Source organism: Notolabrus celidotus, chromosome 6 (assembly GCF_009762535.1).
Source record: "Notolabrus celidotus isolate fNotCel1 chromosome 6, fNotCel1.pri, whole genome shotgun sequence".
In the NCBI taxonomy this organism is placed as follows: Eukaryota; Metazoa; Chordata; class Actinopteri; order Labriformes; family Labridae; genus Notolabrus; species Notolabrus celidotus.
The window spans coordinates 26321365-26327364 of NC_048277.1; the positions used below are offsets into that span (position 1 = coordinate 26321365).

The 6000-nt window shown below is 42.0% G+C and overlaps 1 protein-coding gene across 1 annotated transcript in view; it reads right to left on the reverse strand.

Annotated features, from left to right (window-relative positions):
* LOC117814557 (potassium voltage-gated channel subfamily D member 2-like) overlaps window positions 1–5331 on the reverse strand; it is a 45029-nt gene extending 39698 nt beyond the window's left edge. The window contains exon 1 of the mRNA XM_034685957.1: window positions 5297–5331. The gene's annotated coding sequence lies outside the window, so the exon portion shown is untranslated. The remainder of the gene's footprint in view (window positions 1–5296) is intronic.
* Window positions 5332–6000: the final 669 nt, after the last annotated feature.

The following is a 6000-nucleotide window of genomic DNA, read 5'->3' on the forward strand; positions in this document are numbered from 1 at the left end:
CTATCGAACCTTTCTGTACCATATCCTATTGTACCCTATTGTATCATATCATATCGTATCCCTTCTTATCCCATTGCAATACATCACATAGCATTGTACCGTAAAGTACCATACTGTAATGTATCATACCCCATTGCATTGTACTGTATTACATCATATCGTATCAAACCATACCATATCATATCATATTGTAACCTACCCTAATGTATCATTTCATATTGCATCCCATTGCATTGCATCACATGGCATTGTACCCTAAAGTGCCATACCGTGATGTATAGTACCCTGTTGCATTGTATTGTATCGTATTTTATTGTATCATATTAAATCATATCAAATCGTATTGTACCGTACCATACCCTATTGTATAATATCGTATTGTATCATGTCATATGGCATCATGTCGTATTGTATCATATCATGTCATACTCTATCGCATTTTTGTTGTGTCACTATGGTCAGAATGACATCATGCAAGGTCCTGACATACCTTCTGTACACACTCTATTTCAAGAAGTTCCAAGGTCATTCAGATGATTGGTGTTGACACAGAGCTGTGGAGATGATTTAATTGTGTCGTCTGTGTGTTTATGGATTTACTCTTTGGAATGAGTAATTAGCATGTGTCCTTAACAAGGTTGAACGACTTAACCGGTGATTTTGCGGTGCTTTGCATGGACATCAGCTCAAAACAGAGAAACAATAAGTGCATTAGTCTCTCGAAACAGGCAAAGATATGTTGTTTTTGGCTTCCAGTGATAGTAATTGCATTTGGGATGCTGTCCTGTCCAGCCAGATTGTGCCGGCTGACATTTTTGAACTTGTACCACTCAAGTGAGGCTGTAGCCTTTGGGATTAGGTTGTGTAACAGGATACATTTTGTAAACAGGTCCTTAAGTATGCTTAGTGTTGCAACGCAAAGGCATGCACCCAAAACAAACACACACACACACACACACACACTGACTGTTCTTTAGTAATGAAAGCTCAAAACCAGACAGACACAAACACAGACACACGCACAAACACTCACACGCACACATACATAACCACAAATCCATCTTTTTCTCCTTTAAAACCATTGACAGTAATTCTCTCACTGTAGTACACTGATGTGGCCTACACTCAGCTGTTTTCTGTATTCTATATTTAGTCAGGTTCAGCTGAGTGATTGAGTTGATTAAACAGATGAGTCCCCATCTCTGGAGACGTGCCAGGGATTGTTAAAGAAGAGGAATGGGGCAGACACCATTTGATGTAGGTCATCAATAGGGAGACTGAAAATATTTGAAACTATTGGAGCGATTTTGTACGTTTAAGCCAGAAGTAATATCAGCCGAATGAATCAAAGGCAGTGCCAATGTTTGCTTCAATGCCTGTAAGGAAAATCATATAGACCATGCTCTGTGTCTGCCCTGTGATGGTGACGGGACAGTGATAAACTTTACTTTTATGGAGCATTTCAACGAGATGCAAAGTTCATGACAGGTGTTAAAAGGGTAATAAATTAAAAGTGGACAGGATGAGCTGTAAAAATCACAGCGAGGGAGAGAGAAAAAAGGTTAGAGACGAATAAAACAGGCAAATTACACATAGTAGCCTATTTCAGGCCTGGAAACACCCTGGCATGTTTTATGACATGCTACTAATGAAGTCATGAATCGTCCCTCATGACCTCTGGGTACAATGACACGCTGATATCCTCAGGTGAACAGGCCGCAGAGCTGCACAGCCTCGACCACGTCACCTCCCACTGCTGCCTCCGCCTCCCCTCGCCTCTAATGAGTTATTGACCCCCTGCGGATGTGTAAAATAGAGTAGGTCTTCTTGTTTCTTTATTGCACATAGCAGCTGGTGGGTTTGTGTCTGCGTCTCTCTGTGTCCGTATGTGTGTGTGTGTAAGCATGCATGCACTCATGTGTGAAGCTATTTATATGCGTGTGTTCACAGAAAGGGAGTCGCCGGGAGAGGGATTCTGATGTTTGTGCTTGAGGACTGTATGACTCGTTTTATCCCTGTCAGGATTGCTGGGATAATCTGTAATTTAACAACTGTCGGTTGTCAAAAAAGCTACAAATAGGCTGTATTGGTATGTGTGGTTCACAGCACTTCAAATGCTACCTGTTTTTTTAGAAGTATATTAAGTTTTTTACTCTGCAGCTCGAAGAGATTTTCATATATGTTAGAGCACATGTAGTTCATACCATTACAGGTTTTCAGGAACACTTTACATGGTCCAATTCATTAAAATAACTATCATCTATATACGGTACAATCTGGACATGAAACAATGAGATGGTGTTCCACCCACTGGCGCATTTTTAATTGTTTTTCACCTCGCTCCTTCACACTGTGTCTATAGGGAAAGTAGCTCTTGTCATGTGGTGAAGAGGTGTAGAAGGGATTAGAAGAGAAAGGGAGGTGTCTGTCACTGTGAGTGTCTGTGCCTATAGCTACAGCACACACACTGCAGCATGAGTCTGGGGCTTTGAGAACTCCTCGAGTACAGTACATCACTGCACGATCAGCTGAGAGTCCCTTAACTACCACTGCACACGGGCATGTGGGCTGGAAAATGTAAAGTTTGGCCCTGAAGCTAAACTGAACCATACTTTTCCCTCTCCTTGGCTTGTCAGTTAAACCTTGGAGTATTTCTTTCTTCGGCCTTGTTGCAGTGCAGAAATATACAGATGTGCACTCATCTCATGGTGTGCAATTAAAAACTAAAAGACAGCATGGTGCCCCACTTTCAAACCTTTATTGAAATAGTAATTTCTTTTCCAAGGACGTAGCATTGTTTACCCACCTCATGTGTTGAACACAAGCGCAGAGGTGCTGAACAGATGCTCTGTGAATGTCTAGGCTTTCTAACAGGTTCGCACTGTGTGTGTGCAGCCACAGCCCTAAATTGAAACAAAGCTCCAGCAAGTGTTAAAACCTCTTCATTCCAACGAGCTCTCTGCACTGAGGCGATGGCTAAAAGACTCAGAAAGTAGCAGTCGAGGGATGAGATCAGACATTCAGAGTTCATTGTCTATCATTGATGCTCATAAATTTGTATGACGGTTATGTCGCAGCTCATGGGATTGCATCCAAGATAGAAAAAAAATATGATCTAATCTACTTCGGCATTGAAATCGTATTTGTTTGGCAGATGTGAGGTACTGTTTCATTGGATCGTGTTCAGACTCTCATTGCCATTTCAGCTGATTGATACTCAAATGTTGCTGGCTTTAATACTGTTGGCTCAGACGTTAATGTTCAATCTATTTTTTTGGATCTGCTTTGTGTTGTGCTTTTAGACGATTTGAGCAGGGTGACAGTCTATAAATATCCACATGCTCAGGCCATCAGTGTTTTCCTCCACACTCACACAAGTTCTCTTTAATCCCTAGAGATACATTAAACTTGTTTTTAGGCATTCAGCTTTTTTTTTTTTAAACAGACCGACTGGGATTAGCTTTAATTCCTGGATCACCCTCACCATCATTAGTTGCCCGACAGAGAGATAAAGGGTCAGGAGGGGATGGGACTGTGTGTCCGGGCTCTGACAGTGTGGGCTTCTCCTGACGTCATTTGTCGGTACTTGGCATAGGCCGGCTCGGCCAGTGACATTTGCTTTCCCACCATGCGGCCCCTGTTCTTTGAGGCCAGATGGCAGATGATGCCTCCAAAGCAGACGACACACAAACACTAATGCGGGAGTATCCACACAAACACACACGTTTACAGATACATTTACATAAGCACACACACACACACATGCACACACACACACACACACACAGCTCAAAATCAAGTTTCCCTTCACTCAGCAAAGAAAGGGGCAAAGCAACAGATCGATTTGTCACCCAAAATAATTTATAAAGTCCTGATGGAATGCCAGAAAGTAAACTTGGGGAAAAGTGGATGTATTATGATTGGAGCCGGAGAGATCGATGCTCTCCTCTCTCTGTGAGGCTCAGCTTGTTTGTTCAGGGTGAAATATCATCATGAAGGCACGGCACACTCCTCCACCTCCTCTTTATCCCCACTGCAAAATTTGTTTCTCCTCTGCTCTCTGTCTCGTGTCCCCTCCTTTTGTTTCTCTGCTTGTATCCCTGCCTAAGTCCTATAAGGAGGAATCATCGCTCATCTGTGAAAAGTGGCGAAAAACAAGTGAGCTTAGATTTGTCATTGAAGCAGATATCTTGTGATGTTGTCCATGGGCTCAGGGAGAAAAGGGTTGAAAAGCAGCAGAGACACTTTGTGAGGGTGAATGTAAGTGTGAACTATTAACCCTGCTCGGAGGAGTCAAATCAATTTCCCCCCTTTGAAGGTTTTATCAATCATAAGCATCGCAGCTTGAAGGAAGAGTAAATGAAGGAGGGCTTTCTCTAAATACATCATATCGGTAAACTGCGATAAGCATCAACACTTTAATCTAAGCTTCTTTCAGCTGCTTTTGTGAAATCATCTCTGCTGTACTGGAAGGCACACAGACCACAAAGACCACAGAGACACAGGATATTATTATATGGACAGAGAGACGATGACAGGGAATGCACATGGTGATCAATCCATTAGAGAGCCCAGTGCAAGCTGCTTCTCTGAGCATATTTCATTACTTCCACATTCGCTTCCCACTGCTTTTGTTGTGTAACTCACCAGACTATAAATGAACAATTATTTTCTGTGGGGAATTGAGCCCGAGCAATTCCAAATTTGACCAAACGAATGAACACTGCATCACATATGGGGCTTATGTTTCCACCGACGACAGTTAAAGGAGAAGAGCCACATTTTGAGGAGTGTTTTTTTTTTTTTTGCTTTCCTGAAGAGAGTTAAACAAGAACATTAATATCTGTCAGTTTAAGTTGAGGCTAGCATGAAGCTTAGCTTGGCATGAAAATTGGACATAGAGAGAGAAACAGCCAAAAGGGCCGAGCAGCTGCAGAGTAAAATAAAGTACTAGATTATTTCCTCGCTGAGGGCAATAATTTCCTGCAATCTCCTGGTTGCCTGGCAACAGCTCAGCCCAAATATTTTAATTTTTTTTTTTTTTAGTTGTATTAACAAAAGAAATTAGGTTTAATACTTGTGAGTTATTTTATGAGGTTATGTCGGGCAGATTTAGTTGGGATTGCATCGAGCCAAATTAGCTGTTTTCCCCTATGTACAGCCTTTTTCAGTCCCTCCAGGAAGTTGCAATTTTGCGATCTCAACTATCAACGCAAATTCAACCAATCAGCATGTTCTTGCGCTGCCTTGCAATTTTATACAATCACCCAACTTTCTTGCAAGTTTGACCAATTACCTTAATCTCAGCCCCTGTACGTCATCGGTTTCGTCATCAATTTCACTTCCTTGGAGCATAAACGTAAGTCCTCACTTGATTGGCTCTTTTCAACAGCAAAACACACACGGAGAAAGAGTGAGAAGAGAGGACAACAGGCAGGACAAGTGACGATGACACTGTTGTTATATATAGATACTAGAGTTATTATTTGAGGGGCACAGTGTTCGCTTGGTCACCTACCTGAAGCAGGTGTGCTTTCTGAACCAGCTCTCCCCTCCTTCATGCATCTGTCTCGTCTTCATCGATGATTTTTACCCCCTGGTGTGCGTTAGTGACACAGACACAATCGGGGGACGTCTGTTTACTATTTGAGGTTTGACGTTGTTGCCACCATTACCGTAAAAAGCTCCGCGTGTAGAGTTTGATTTAATCCAGTTTGGTGATACATCAGACACATTTAGTAAGTTTGGATCGATTCCTTGATGAAAGATGCAGATGCATTTCAGAGTGCCGTGAACTGACTGTCAAGTGCCTAGCTGTCACTGCGAGGTGCATTCAGTGACCGTCGTAAATGTGCACTTCAGCCCTTTCAAGGCATTTTTTTTTTAAATCAAGAAAATCAAAATACAATCACAGTGGCCACATCAAGAATGTTTTCTAAAAACAACTGTAATTTAGCATATTTACTTGCCCCTGAGATGTTATTGGGGGAAAAGGCAAAA